Genomic DNA, 16,603 nt, shown 5'->3' on the forward strand with positions numbered 1-16,603 from the left:
ATCTGGAAGATGTAAGGTGTCAGATGCAGCATGGACCTGATATACCTTCCAATTCATTAGAAGTGAATAGTGGAGATCATTTTCTAAACACCATAAACTTTACAATTTGTACAGTCCATTTATAGGAAGTCCAGTCTATGATCACCCATCGTTTCCTATTCACCCATCGTTTCCTATTCACCCATCGTTTTCTGTAGCAGATATGAAGTACCATTTACCTACCGCATCATACCTGTGATGTGATCCAGTTAAGGCTACACATGTTCCGGGTGTCTGCTCCGCAGAGTTCCTATTACTTTCTTGTGCAGAATCCAGGGGTTCGGGATTTTCAGACTTCTTTCCTAAGCATGGAGGACCAGTCTCAATGCACAGCACTGCGTCCTCCACATCGCTTTTCACATCCACAACAATGGGATCATTGGTCGGCACTTTCGGGATCTGCTGCCAGGATGGATGGGAAAGCTTTATGTGATCAAAGATTAATCGATGCATAGATTATCAGTGTGGTTTAAAAGGATGGGTGCCAGAAAGGGTCGTGACACCCCCCGATGGGTGCCGGAAGGGGTCGTGATACCCCCCCAGTCGTGACCCCCACCCCCCGGATGGGTGCCGGAAAGGGTCGTGACCCCCTCCCCCGGATGGGTGCCGGAAGGGGTCGTGACCCCCACCCCCCGGATGGGTGCCGGAAGGGGTCGTGACCCCACAGGTGCATCTGTCAATCTTTGAAGGAGCACAAAAGTATGATGGCAGACTACAAAAAGGCACTAAAGTACCCCTGGAACCCGTGAATCAGTTTTGTAAATTCACTGTTGGAATAACAAAGTACCCCAAAACTCTGAAAACAATTAAGTTCAGCCATCTTTGGATGTCTGCAGAGACCTTCTGCTACTTTTTTTGTATCATAGGTACACAATAAAGACAAACCCTGGGGTTACAAGATACATGCTACAGCCAAAACCGTCCCCCTTCCCTTTAAGGCTACTATACAATTTCACAGAAAGCAAAACCCAGCTGAGGCAAGTCAAACAGTGCAGAAGGACCGGCCAATGAATTCCAAATGGGTTTAGACTCATCCTAAGCCCAAAGCCTATTGAGTCAAGCTGCTGAAGGCAGACATATACCAGGTGTTGGATCAGTGGTCCTCAACCAGGGTTCCTCCGGAGATTGCTGGGGCTTCCTTAAACAATTTGAGACTCCCAGGTCAGTTTAAGTGACACCAATGTTTTGGCTATGGTAGGGATGACTTGTCACTGACCAGCAATGAAAGAAGAATCCTTCCCAATGACCACCATGTTGACTTACTGTGAGCTGTGGATATAGTATTTATGGAAGGGGTTCCTCAAGACCTGAAAGTTATTTTAAGGGTTCCCCCATGTTAAAAAAGTCAAGAAAGTCTGGCTTGGACTGTGCAGGCAAATGATTGCAGTTATAGACCAGAAACAAATCCAATGCACAACCATGCCTCCACCTCACCATAATTCAGTGATAACTTCAGGATGGAATCAAAGCTCATTACGTGAGGCATCAACAGACCTTTACAAACACACAAGCTTTGCAAACTACAATCAAAGCAATCAATGTATTTTTTTAAAAACATTCTACAGGTTATTTTAGCCATAATGGCCATGTCACATTACTTGAAAAACATTGGCGGCAGGAGCAGAATCAACTGGAAGATGATGCCATTTACCTCCAAATTGCTATCTCACTGTTCCAAAATACTGCAAAGGAGGTAGCAAAATCTCCCTGGCATAGCCAATGAAGAAATAGTTCAGTGATCACATTGCTGATGAGTGATTTATTGCCCCAGGATCAATCATGACACAGCCATCAGAGATAAAGCTTCACTTTGGCACAGATTGGTGGCCAACCACTCACCACTTCCTTCTGCTGTCTTTTTCTTCTTTTAACCATGTTGCTTGGTCGGCACTTTCGGGATCTGCTGCCAGGATGGATGGGAAAGCTTTATGTGATCAAAGATTAATCGATGCATAGATTATCAGTGTGGTTTAAAAGTTCATGATACCATTGAATAAAGACCTTAATAAAATTGCCCATTTCCACTAAAAAAACAAAACAAATTTTAACACCTAATAGACATTTATCTTGTAACATGTCTGCCATGTTATTCCTAAATTATGCACACCCCCTTATGTGGCCAATATGCATTCATATACTAAAGCAGGGTTTGATAGATTAGGAGAAGCCTTAGGACTTGGCTACAGTTTTTGGATAGAATCTCCAAGGGAGAAAACATTTAGCAGGGTTTTTGGATAGAGGTCAACAAGGGTTGGCCCCCCCCTTCCCCCCAGACGGGTGCTGGAAAGGGTCGGGACATCCCCCCCACCGGATGGGTGCTGGAAAGGGTCGTGACCCCCCCTCCCGGATGGGGGCTGGAAAGGGTCGTGACATCCTCCCCCCCCGGATGGGGGCTGGAAAGGGTCGGGACATCCTCCCCCCCCCCCCGGATGGGGGCTGGAAAGGGTCGGGACATCCTCCCCCCCCCCCGGATGGGGGCTGGAAAGGGTCGGGACATCCTCCCCCCCCCCCCGGATGGGGGCTGGAAAGGGTCAGGACAGCTGCTGAAGGCAGACATATACCAGGGGTTGGATCAGTGGACCTCAACCAGGGTTCCTCCAGAGATTACTAGGGGTTCCTTAAGCAATTAGCAATTCAAGACTCCCAGTTTAAGTGACACCAATGTTTTGTCTATGGTAGGGTTGACTTTTGTTGCTGACCAGCAATGAAAGAAGATTGACCACCATGCTGACTTACTGTGAGCTGTGGATATAGTAATTATGGAAAGGGTTCCTCAAGACCTGAAAGTTATTTTAAGGGTTCTCCCATGTTAAAAAAAGTCAAGAAAGGCTGGCTTGGACTTTGCAGGCAAATGATTGCAGTTATAGACCAGAAACAAATCCAATGCACAACCATGCCTCCACCTCACCATAATTCACTGATAACTTCAGGATGGAACCAAAGCTCATTATGCGAGGCATCAACAGACCTTTACAAACACACAAACTTTGCAAACTACAATCAAAGCAATGAATGTATTATTTTTGAAACATTCTACAAGTTATTTTAGCCATAATGGCCATGTCACATTGCTTGAAAAACATTGGCAGGAGCAGAATCACCTGGAAGATGACACCATTTACCTCCATGGAATTGTGATCTCAATGGTCCAAAATACTGCAAAGAAGGAAGCAAAATCTCCCTGGCCAATGAAGAAATAATTCAGTGATCACATTGCTGATGAGTGATTTATTGCCCCAGGATCAATCATGACACAGCCATCAGAGATAAAGCTTCACTTTGGCACAGATTGGTGGCCAACCACTCACCACTTCCTTCTGCTGTCTTTTTCTTCTTTTAACCATGTTGCTGATCTGCTACAAAACTCTAACATCCAACATGTGCTTTTTATACACCTACAGCCCTATTATGTTGCTTTTAATTGGCTGAAAATGAATTCCCCTCCTCCCCATCCTGCAGAGTTCAAAATCTGGAATGAACCAGGGCTCTGTGTCGGATCGGGTGTGATTCTCTCATATATTTAGATACTAGCGCCATCAAACAGGATTTACCTTTATGATCTTTATACAAGAATGAGGCAGGATTCATACCTATACACGTGTGTGAATGTGTTAAAATTCACTGAAATCTGCCTTGCCTTTCTTAGAATGGCGCTGTGCCGTCACCTGGGCTACATGGCACCGTGATGCATAAATGTGAATACTTTTTGCATTACATTGTATTGCCCGAAAAAGTGCAAGTACGTTTTTTGTGCCATGGTTTATAAGGGATTATATGATTAATATTCTGATTATATGGAATAAATTAAATAAAAATAATCTGCTTTTATCCAACATTTGCTAATGCACATACAATCATTTTAACACACTTACAAACTGTCTATTAATGTGCATGAAGACTGAATCCCAAAAACACACTATAATACAGTAATATAAATATATATTCTGGGCAAGAGCTTTGCTGTCAATTTCCCCTAAAAATAATATTATTTTTATAAACTATTATTATAAAATTATTAATATTATATATGGTAAATATCATAGACACTACATACAACAGGTCCTCCTAAACTCATTGGAGATCTAGGTCACAAATGAAGTTGAAGTAAATTAATTTATAGATATCATGAGCTCAGATTTTTCAACCACAGTCCATGGATATGGCCAAGGCCGTGTCGGGTCTTGTAACTTTCCCATGTTGGAAGCTCTGGGGCAATTACACAAGGAATGACTGCACAATTGGTAAAGAGGAAGAAGGATATCCTGAAATTCTGGCTGTCACAGCTTGGGAATTTAAGGGGCCGGATCGTTGCTGTCAAGTTGGCGACACCATCCATGGTATGGAGCCTTTTGGGTTATTTCTGGGTCAGTTGGTAATTGTAATATTACACTTTTTGGGGAAATTGTGAAATCCTGGTAATTTGTGTATTGTGTTTAAATCGCATTGTGCTGCTATTGCTTATAAAACCGGATTTGTTTTTTTGGAGTTCCCAAGTAATGACATATCAGTCTTGGCTGAGGTCAACTAATTCTAGAGACTTATTCTCCATCGTATTGATTCACTGAATGTGGAAACTTCATCTAAAATAGAAATGTGGTCATTGAAAGTTTAGGTTAAACAATAAAGTCTTTTTGCAAACAAATCAGTTCCATTTTTGGTCATGTGACTTTTATTTCTGGATTTGGTAATTCTGCATACAGCTCTGGTGGATCCCCTGTTTCTCATACAGGGACTGTGTGAGACAAAATAAGGCCCTGGGCAAAAATATGGGTGCCCCAAATTCACAATTCCTGGCAGCTCTTACATTGTATAATTTAAGGCTCTTGAGAAGTTGGATCAGATGGATGGATCAGTTGGTCAGATGTTCACCTTCACATCAGGAGCCAGACAATGAGCCTGATTTATCAAAGCCCTCTAAAGCTCAAGAAGATAGGCTATCATGGGAGAGCATGGGTGATCCAACAAACCTGAGATGGATCTGGTCCAGGATTGCTTTGCTGGATAAGCCAGGTTCTCCCATGATAGTCTATCTTCTCCTGACTTGGAGAGCTTTAATAAACCAGACCCAATGTCTTGGATCATGATCATGAATGGTGATAACTATATAGAGAGCAGGGGGGTCATTATGTGGGACACAGCTCAATGTAAACAGTATTTGATTTCAAGAATATTATAGTGCTAAGTAATTTAGCTGCTGCAGATGAAGTAGGACCACAAGGTGGGTAGCAGGGAGATCTCCGGGAAGTCTTCAGGTGGAGATTCAGCCTACAGCTGATTTATGACCTTTAGTCCGATCCTAAAATGATGTCTTATATAATAAGGGATGTCCATGAAAAGAGGAAGCAGGGGTTTGGCTTCCTCTAAGGTGAATACAGAAGTGATATTCCTTTACTTACATCTTCCTCATAGCTTGGAGGAGATAGCCGGACGGGGTCTTTGCACCCGTTTATCCCCTGGAGTTCAGACTACCAGGGCCAACAACATGGCAGCTGCCCTTTTCCTTGTGCTCATGGTGTACACCCATCACTCTTCAGGTAGGAGTGTTTATTAGAATTTAATGAAAAACTACGATCACTAATATAATTTAATGCCAGCAAAAGTGTAAATTTTGGACAGCTGGAAGAGGTGTAGGAGGCATGCAAAAAGCAAAGTCTGAATGCAGCTTTGGGTATTGGGAGAGATTCGTGATATACAGGCGGTGTGTATGGTACGTTGTACAATTGTAACAGACCCAGAAATGTGTGAGTGTCAATGAGGAAAGCAATGGTAACCTTTGATGCATTGTGTCTCTTGGTGAAACCTAAAAGCAGTGTTTCTCAACCGGGGTTCTTCCAAAGGTGACTAGGGGTTCCTTGAGCAATGAACAATGTCAGCCTCTCAGGTCAATTACCACTGACACAAATGGTCAATTTTGCTATCTATAAGGGTAGCGTTCATCCTCCTGACCACCATATTAATATACTGTGAATATTGTTAGGGGTTCCATTAAACCTAAAAGTTATTTCAAGGGTTCCCCATGTTAAAAGGTGGAGAAAAGCAACCTTAGATGAAGCCACCTTATAAGGAACATTTCACTGGTGTGTGTCCATGAACTTTGTTTACCATCTTGTACCTTTTCCTATACCTCCAGCACCTAAAGCTAACCATCACTTTCAGTAAATAATCTCTAACTAAAGTAAACACGTGCAATAATTGTCATTGGAAAGGATCTTTCGCAATCCTTTCCAATGACATACGACTGCACAATGCATGAACGAGTACTGTACATACAGGCCATTCTGCTCTATGGAGAGGGGAGGAGGGAGAACAACACAGCGGCACCCTGCTGTGCTCTCTCCTATGCACTTGCATTACAATCATTCTGTTTGTTGTTCATCATCCGTGGATCCACCAGGATGGTCCTTCTGATGATGGATGACGAGCACTGTACACACACATTATACTCTTTTGATATTAATCCCTGAGCCGATTATTGGACAAGAATCACCTGTCGTGTAAGCCTATCCTCATTTCTCTCTAATTCCTTACACCCAACATTTATCATGAAACTTCCAATTCCTAGCAACCAGCATTTTTCGCGCAGCTCCTAATTTCTAATACTCTACCTCATGCTACTTATTCCTAGCATCTAACACTTAATCTCTAACCCTGCTTTCCTAAAACTTTCCTCCAGTTCCTAGACACCAACACTTTTCATTAAGCTTGGAATTATTACTACTCAACTTCTTGTGCCATCTTGTGCCTTAAAATGATCTCCCTATACCATTTTGTTTTTCCTTGCTGCTAATTTCCATTGCCTTCAACTCCAAATTTCTAGCACCTAACACCTTACCCACCTCTAGCTCCCAATTCCCAGCACCTAACACTTATCATGTAACTTACAATTCCTAGCACCTATCACCTTACACCTGTCTTCTAATTTCTAGCACCTATCACCTTACCTCCATGAATGTAGTTCATTTTACAATTTTATGACCTTCAGGATGCTAATATATGACCCTATGAGTGCTGGCTTCTAAATCCTAGCACCTAGAACCTTACCCCTAGCTCCTAATTTTCATTGCCCAACACCTTACCTTTAGTTCCTAATTATTAACACCCAGCACATATCATGTAGCTAGACCCCTATACCTATCACGTAACGCCTAAATTCTAGAACCTAACACCATACCTCCAGCATCTTGTGTCTTAAATTTAGTTCCTTATACCATTTTTATGACCTTCAAGATGCTAACTTTTATGACCTCTGACTCTTATTTCCTAGCACCCAACACTTTACCTCTAGTTTCCAATTACCAATTTACTATTTTTATGCCCTTCAGGCTGTCTGGATGAAGCAGAGTTGCAACCCATAGAGATCACCGTACAACGAGGAACATCCTTAAAACTGAACTGCAGCTTTAATGCATCTTTTCAGGGGAAGAAGCCTTCACTCACATGGATAAAAAGAGCTCCAAACAGACAAGAGGTCATAGTCTACCCTGCACAGGGGGCCTCGGACAAGGCCCGCTTTCATGTTGAACCCGGGGCATTTAAAAGTCAGGAAGATGCTGGACTGATAATGAAGAACTTGAGAGGACGGGACTCAGGATTTTACCTGTGCCGGATCACCATATCAGTCTTGGCTGAGGTCAACTAATTCTAGAGACTTATTCTCCATCGTATTGATTCACTGAATGTGGAAACTTCATCTAAAATAGAAATGTTGTCAATGAAAGTTTAGGTTCTCATACAGGGACTGTGTGGGACAAAATAGGGCCCTGGGCAAAAATATGGGTGCCCCAAATTCACAATTCCTGGCAGCTCTTACATTGTGTAATTTAAGGCTCTTGAGAAGTTGGAGGCCAGTGGATGAGTTGGCCCAACTGTCCCTGCTCTCAGCAATGGCTGTCAGATGTTCACCTTCACATCAGGAGCCACACAATGAGCCTGATTTATCAAAGCCCTCTAAAGCTCAAGAAGATAGGCTATCATGGAAGAACATGGGTGATCCAACAAACCTGAGATGGATCTGGTCCAGGATTGCTTTGCTGGATGATCCAGGTTCTCCCATGATAGTCTATCTTCTCCTGACTTGGAGAGCTTTAATAAATCAGACTCAATGTCTTGGATCATGATCATGAATGGTGATAACTATATGGAGAGCAGGGGGGTCATTATGTGGGACACAGCTCAATGTAAACAGTATTTGATTTCAAAAATATTATGGTGTTAGGTAATTTAGCTGCTGCAGATGAAGTAGGACCACAAGGTGGGTAGCAGGGAAATCTCCGGGAAGTCTTCAGATGGAAATTCAGCCTACAGCTGATATATGACCTTTAGTCTGATCCTAAAATGATGTCTTATATAATAAGGGATGTCCATGAAAAGAGGAAGCAGGGGTTTTGGCTTCCTCTAAGGTGAATACAGAAGTGATATTCCTTTACTTACATGTTTCTCATAGCTTGGAGGAGATAGCCGGACGGGGTCTTTGCACCCGTTTATCCCCTGGAGTTCAGACTACCAGGGCCAACAACATGGCAGCTGCCCTATTCTTTGTGCTCATGATGTACACCCATCACTCTTCAGGTAGGAGTGTTTATTAGAATTTGATGAAAAACTACGATCACATTACACTAATATAATTTAATGCCACCACAAGTGTAAATATTGGACAGCTGGAAGAGGTGTAGGAGGCATGCAAAAAGCAAAGTCTGAATGCAGCTGTGGGTATTGGGAGAGGTTTGTGATATACAGGTAGTGTGTATGGTACGTACAATTGTTACAGACCCAGAAATGTGTGCGTGTCAATGAGGAAAGCAATGGTAACCTTTGATGCATTGTGTGATGCTCTTGGTGAAACCAGCAGTGTTTCTCAACCAGGGTTCTTCCAAAGGTGACAAGGGGTTCCTTGAGCAATGAACAATGTCAGCCTCTCAGGTAAATTACCACTGACACAAATGGTCAATTTGGCTATCTATCCTATTTCTAATACTCTACCTCATGCTACTTATTCCTAGCTCCTAACACTTAATCTCTAACCCTGCTTTGCTAATACTTACCACCTTTACTCTAGTTCCTAGACACCAACACTTTTCATTAAGCTTGTAATTAAGCTTAATTCCTACTACTCAACTTTTTGTGCCATCTTGTGCCTTAAAATGATCTCCCTATACCATTGTGTTTTACCTTGCTGCTAATTTCCATTACCTTTAACTCCAAATTTCTAGCACCTAATACCTTACCCACCTCTAGCTCCCAATTCCCAGCACCTAACACTTATCATGTAACTTACAATTCCTAGCACCTATCACCTTAACACTGGCTCCTAATTTCTAGCACCTATCATCTTACCTCCTGAAATGAAGATCATTTTACTATTTTATGACCCTCAGGCTGCTAATGTATGACCCTATGAGTGCGGGCCTCTAAATCCTAGCACCTAGAACCTTACCCCTAGCTCCTAATTTTCATTGCCCAACACCTTACCTCTAGTTCCTAAATATTAACACCCAGCACATATCATGTAGCTAGACCCCTATACTTATCATGTAACTCCTAACAACTAGCACCTAACACCATACCTCCAGCATCTTGTGTCTTAAATTAAGCTCCTTATACCATTTTTATGACCTTCAGGATGCTAACTTTTATGACCTCTGACTCTTATTTCCTAGCACCCAACACTTCACCTCTAGTTTCCAATTCCTAACATCTTTTACTATTTTTATGCCCTTCAGGCTGTCTGGATGAAGCAGAATTGCAGCCCATAGAGATCACCATACAACGAGGAACATCCTTAAAACTGAACTGCAGCTTTAATGCATCTTTTCAGGGGAAGAAGCCTTCACTCACATGGATTAAAAGAGCTCCAAACAGACAAGAGGTCATAGTCTACCCTGCACAGGGGGCCTCGGACAAGGCCCGCTTTCACGTTGAACCCGGGGCATTTAAAAGTCAGGAAGATGCTGGACTGATAATGAAGAACTTGAGAGGACGGGACTCAGGATTTTACCTGTGCCGGATCACGTTGAACCCGGGGCATTTAAAAGTCAGGAAGATGCTGGACTGATAATGAAGAACTTGAGAGGACGGGACTCAGGATTTTACCTGTGCCGGATCACCATACTGGAAGATGGAGGAACGAAGGAGTGCAATATAGAGGGATACTACCTGATTGTTCAAGGTAAATCCCCATAAAGCCTGTTTAAGTTAGCAGGATTAATGCAGATAGTTGGTTACATAATATGAGTGCCAGACATTGACACTTCGGCCTTGGTTTAATAGTGCTCTCCAAGCAGAAGATAGACTATTACGAACCTCATTGATCCAGCAAACCTAGAATGGATCTGGTCCAGGATTAAAAACGTTTTCAAACCAGGTTTGCTGGATCATCCAGGTTCTCCCATGATCATCTGTCTTCTCCAGTCTTGGAGCAGACTATAAAATGAAATTGCACTGAGCATGAAATGAGCAGTGAAGCATAGCCAAAGTATAGGACAAGCACCTATAATGAACAGATATGGTCACCCTGGATATATTTTTTACACACCTTTCCTTGCTGAGTTTATAGGATGCCTTTGGTCAGATAATTAGTATTCATGTCTGTGGTCATATACAGGGCACACATCCTCATCCTCGGAGGAAGTCTAGAGGAACTGTATTCTTCTACTTCCTGTTCCTATTGTGTATCAAGCACAGATAATACAAACAGAGATTAACAGTGTGCTTGTTAATCTGGATAGAAAGTTGTGTACAAGGGGATTGGGAAGATTATTATTATTATACAGTATTTATATAGCACCACCATATTACACAGTGCTGTACAAAGTCCATAGTCATGTCACTAACTGTCCCTCAAAGGAGCTCACAATCTAATGTCCCTACCATAGTCATATGTCATTAATGTAGTCTAAGGTCATTTTAGGGGGGAAACCAATTAACCTTAATGCATGTTTTTGGGATGAAACCCATGCAGGCTCAGGGAGACCCCGCAAACTCCATGCAGATAGTGTCCTGGCTGGGATTTGAACCTAGGACCTAGCACTGCAAAGGCCAGAGTGCTAACCACTGAGCCACCATGCTGTCCACAGCCAGCCATCTTGCCTTTTCAGAAGAAGAGGCTAACAGAAGCAAACTGGTATTGAATATAGGACAGGACCCTAGTCCCGTCTTGTTAATTCAAAAAGTTCATTATTAAAAAATAAGAGTAAATAGGAAACCTCAAGAGGTATCTTGTCAAGGTGCCCTTCCGATGCTCAGTATACTGTCCATCCTTGACTATTAGGTCCCCATCTATCAAGCTTTCAAAGGCTAAAGAGTCTTGGGTGGCATGGGGGTAAGGGGTGGCACAACTCAGAGGGGTACTGCAGTATATAAAGGTTATATCAACCTTTTCCAGGTTGGGGAAAGGTTTGCTCTCCATTTGTTTTTTACTTCTTGCCTTACTTCCCCCATTAGAGAGAGCTATCTTTACTTCTCTCCTTGTTGACCATTGTCTCACCTTTCGTCAATATTCATGTTCATTCTGGACACCATAGGCATCTATGTGATCTCCAAGAAGCATAAGCATAAAACAAGGAGCTAAGCTAATAAAATATTATGTGTCCAAATAATCAGGTGTAAGTTAACCGGTCATTTTTTATTCCTGTTTCTGAATGATTAAGGGGGAGCTTTATTCTCATTTCATAACTTAGAACCAGGGTTCCTCCAGAGCTTGCTGGAGGTTCCTTTAGCAATGTGCAGTTTGTGCTTCTCAAGTTTAGGTGACACCAATGATCTTTTTGGCTATTTGTAAGGGTAACAATAATCCCAAGGACCACAATGTAAGAGGAATTCTTCCCAATGACCACCATGCTAATTTACTGTGGGCTGTGGATATAGTAATTATGGAAAGGGGTTACCTGAAGACCTGAAAGTTATTTGAGGGTTCCCCCATGTTAAAAAGATTGAGAAATGGTGACTTATATATACACATATACATCAGCCATGAAAAGAGATTATTCAAAAGTATAGGTACACCCATGTCACCATGGCCATATCGCAGTTACTGAAAGATCTGAAGTTAGGAAGGGCAAGGCCACCAAATTTTTGAGATATTGGCCCTGATTTATTAAGGTTCTCCAAGGCTGGAGAAAATATACTTTCATCAATGAAGCTGTGTGATCCAACAAACCTGAAATTGATCTGGTTGAGAATTGAAAACATTTGCTAATAAATAGCTAATGATTTTTAGGAAATCCATTACAGGTTTTTTTGTATCACCCAGCTTCACTGATGAAAGTGTATTCTCTCCAGCCTAGGCGAGCTTTATTAAAACGGGGCCATTGTGCAAATAAAATCTCCAACATAACAACAACCAATTTGGGGAGACAGAGCATCTAGGGGGCGCTACAGCTTGCACAGGAATGGTGTGAGCCTTGGGAAAGTCCTTGGGCACACCAGGGTGGGCAGGATGATACACAGTACCAAATCACTAGAAATTGTCAAGGAAGACCGGGGTTTGGGACAGGCAGCAAGTAAGAGAGGTCGAGTCGAAAGCCACAAACACAGAGAAAAAGCACAAGGGAACTGGCTTGGAAACAACAGACTGGGCAACAAGGGTTTAACACAGGAACTGGACAGGGAAAACACTGGATTAAGCAACAGGTGTTGAGGAAGTGCTCAGCAGAGCTAAGGGGCTTGGCACTAGTGGAGACACATTGCAGGAATGCTGAGTGCTGTGTCTGAGCCAGTTAAATAGCCAGGGATAAGAGGCTTTTTCTGATTGGCCGGCGAGAGGGTGATACTAATTAAATCTAGAAGAGCAGGCACGCCGGGGCTCAGAAATGCCCAAATGCACAGGAGGGAAGTGCCTGCTATTTAGTGAGGAAGAGGTAAGTGTGATAACAACTAATGCGGTTTTAGGTATCAGTCACACCTGAAGCATGGTATGAATATAAATAAGTGGCAAGGTCTGGCCTCCAACAAAGGTGTGATGGCCTAACAGAATAGATGGTGGGCACAACACTCACCGGTAATTCTTCAAGGTCAGTGGTATAAACCCAACACAATCTGTCCCGATCCAATTATGGTCATTGTTAATATACATAGCACAGCAACACCCTTTACAAATGCCTGGCCTCCACCAGACCAGGGGGCTCCATTCAGAACTTTGCATGCCAATATATTGAGGTCACAACTTTCATGCCAGGTAAGGGCTCCTTCTTGTGTATTGCTATGGCTGGGTACTTCCTGCATTACATAAATGAATGGTTTGATCCATGTTATTTCCAATCCCCAGCCAAACCTATATTTGCCTAACCTCTTGTGTGTTCTTCTTATTTTTATTCTACACCAATACATTTTCTTTTTGTTGTTTCCCAACTAGAACTGTGTCAGTGAAAAGCAGGTGATTTGTACAATGAACAATAGAGTATGTATATATAAATTTGTATACATAAACACTGAATTCATGTGAAACAGCAATATAAATACTGCTGAGCTAGAAGTATAGAAGGCTACAATCCATGCCAGTTTTTTCTTTCTGTCTAGAGATATATTTTTTAATCAATGAAGCATAAACGTTTGATAAAAAATGTTTTATTATATTATAATACTATATATTAATACAAGTTTTCCCCTTTACTTTTAGGCACTTTCTTTGACACATTTATTGCCTGCTGCCCCTTAGGAGTTTTTATCGCCGCCCTGCTGGTACTGCATGGTATGGTATATAAGCAATGGCAGAAATACAAGAAAGGAAGAGACAGCCCCGCAGAGAAGAGGACAAAAAAAACAATACCTAAGTTCTTTTCGGATTTATCTGAATTTTTCTCTAATTTGTGATGCTGCTCTGTGGTTGATGGTACAAAAAGAGAATGGTTTGGGGACTGGAACAAAATACGTAAAAACCATCCACATGCATGAAAAGGCTTTTCCCCCCTTTACCTGTAGATATACTGTATTTCCACATGTATAGGACGCTCCCATGTATATGACGCACCCTTATTTTGGGACCTGAAATTTGGAAAAAAATAATTTTATTACATAAAGGTATTGAACTCATGTTTTATTCATCATAGAATCCATAAAACTCCTAATCACTGTCAAAACTCTTATCCATTTGATAGTTCTTTAGCTTGTCCACATCTGTATCTGATGACGAATCACTGTCTTCAGAAATTGCCTCATTCTCAGTTCCATCTATGGCATTTGAAATTCCACACTACTTAAATGTCCTGACAATGATTTCAATCCTAGGATATATTTTACCCAGGTACAAACTTCTCCTATAGTAGGTTTCTTCACTCTTTCCGCTGTTGTCAAGTTAACCCCAGAAGACTTCATCCATTGGTTTTATTCATGCAAAAATAACAAGCACGAAAAAGCAAGACATGCAAGTAAAAAAAGAAATCAACTACCATTGTATAAGACGCCCACTGATTTTACACCCCAAATTTTTCGAAAAAGTGTGTCTTATACGTGGGGAAATACGGTAAATGTAACCTTGATAGGGTAATTATAAAGATTTCAGATTATAGAAGATGCAGATTTTTTTTATTGCATGATGTTGGGCTGTTCTGCTGTTGGGCAAAAAACACTTCACTGATCACAGTGTTCTCTAGCATGCTAGCAATAATTCAATATTTCAGCAATCAATAAAGCTCACGCTCCCACCTGCCTATGGAGCTCTGGCTGTGATCCAGCAGGGGGCGTGATGTACTGCTGCAAAGAAACCCTTGCAAGGGTTCTTCTTCACTTGCTGGCAGGGGAGAGACTTTTCTTTTCAAGCTATAGCAGCTTCTAAAGAGCCCCACTGAAGTCTCTGCACACCTTTGTTTTGGTGCACCTGGAATCTATTTGGCAGATTTAAACAGAAGGATCTATTGGGTTGTAAATTATTATTATAAATTGTATAATTATGATATGTTATATAGATGATGATCAACACCCTTGACCGGGCTATTGGTTATTCCACTCTTTGGCTTTCCGATTTCAAAAGTGTTTAGTACGATGTTATGTGATGAGTGTAAACAGGTGTACATTTTATATATGTAAATCTGCAATTATTTTACTTTTACCAATTTGTGTTAGCAAAAAATTTGTGTAAGCAAGTTTGCTTTCCATGTTCATGTGTTTTTTTTTAAATTAAAATATTCTTCCACCTTATCGTTTTCAATCCATGTATATAATTAGCATGTATGAGTTGTATCATTTGGTGTATAGAGATGTATCATCAATGGTTTCAATGAAAATTCAGCCATTGGTTATTCAAAATTTACACAAATTTTTCACTGGATTCAATTAGAAAATCTTTGAATCAACCTTTACTTATAGCCTATCATTTTTCTGAAGGAATCCAATGTAGAAATAGTGTGAATCTTGGGTAAAATTTGTGTGAATTATGAGTTATAACAGTTGCCATCCTTATGCTACTTGTACCTGCAGGTTACCTTCCTCTGTGATTCACCTCTGATTTCCCTTAGGCTTCCATTCACTGCCTCCTTTTCTAGTTTCACAAATCCTTTTCATTCAGGCCAGACCTTGCCTGGTTTCATATCACTTTAATCAAAGTCCTCTCTTTAATGAGTCTTCCAGAAAAAAATCTCATAGTCTTATGCACAAAGAATGGTCACATTGAAAATTCTTCTCCATGGTAATTCAGTCTATCTCTCACAAAGATACCGCGGAGTAAGAAAGAGATTGAGTGTCTGACCTTTGGCAGTAAAGTTCGGTCACCATCTACATAATGGCCCTCTAACAATTATTAACTCCACTTTGACCATAAACCTAAAAAAAAAGATAAATATATTGACCTGACCATAAATATATGTGTAATGCGCCTGGGCACACAAACCACAACCAATTCCAGATATCCTTCTATCACGTTTTATTAATGTCATAAAGCACGACAAGGGTTAAGTCCAAATAAGCAAAGAACAGGAGGGTAAGGCAAAGACAGGTCAGGAACAATCCCAGGTCAGGGCAGGCAGCAGACAAGAATGGTCATTAACAGTCTGAGGTCAGGGCAGGCAGAATTCAGGCAGAGTCAGGTTCAGACCAGGTCACTATGGAAATGACAAACGGGATTAGCATAAACCAATACAAGGACGCACCCAACCACACTGTGTTCACAGAGGCTTATAGCGGGCAGTGGTGTACAGGACAGGCTCTCCTTAAATGGCCAGAGTGACCAATGACCTTGCGCCACCTGGCGCCGTCTGATAGGAGAGAAACTGAATCCCCTGCAGCCAATTGGGGGGTACAAGAGGCACGCATGGTAGCGCGCGCACCTCTTTCCATAGCACCCCTAGGACGTGCACTACTTTGCACATGCAAAGGAGTGCTGAGAACAGGGGTTTCTGTAACCACATCTAAAGGGATGCAAGGGCTGCTGCCTGGCTGAACAGTAGTTTGGCCAGGACGGATCCCTCCGCCTGCAGAGAGAGACACACTGCGAGCAGAGCAGCAGCCTCGGCCATGCTGCCTGCTACAGCGCCGTCTCCCTCTGCAGCTGGGATCTCCAGGGACGCCGCGGGCCTGCAGGACGGGTAAGTTCCTTACAATATGTGTAAGGAACTTACCCGTCCTGTGAGCCCGCGGT

At 42.0% G+C, this 16,603-nt stretch overlaps 1 pseudogene; it reads left to right on the forward strand.

Annotated features, from left to right (window-relative positions):
• The first annotated feature begins 8,555 nt into the window (after nt 1–8,555).
• LOC140334708 (uncharacterized) lies at nt 8,556–15,166 on the forward strand (annotated as a pseudogene).
• The last annotated feature ends 1,437 nt before the right edge of the window (nt 15,167–16,603 follow it).

This window comes from Pyxicephalus adspersus, chromosome 7, assembly GCF_032062135.1.
Source record: "Pyxicephalus adspersus chromosome 7, UCB_Pads_2.0, whole genome shotgun sequence".
Lineage (NCBI taxonomy): Eukaryota > Metazoa > Chordata > Amphibia > Anura > Pyxicephalidae > Pyxicephalus > Pyxicephalus adspersus.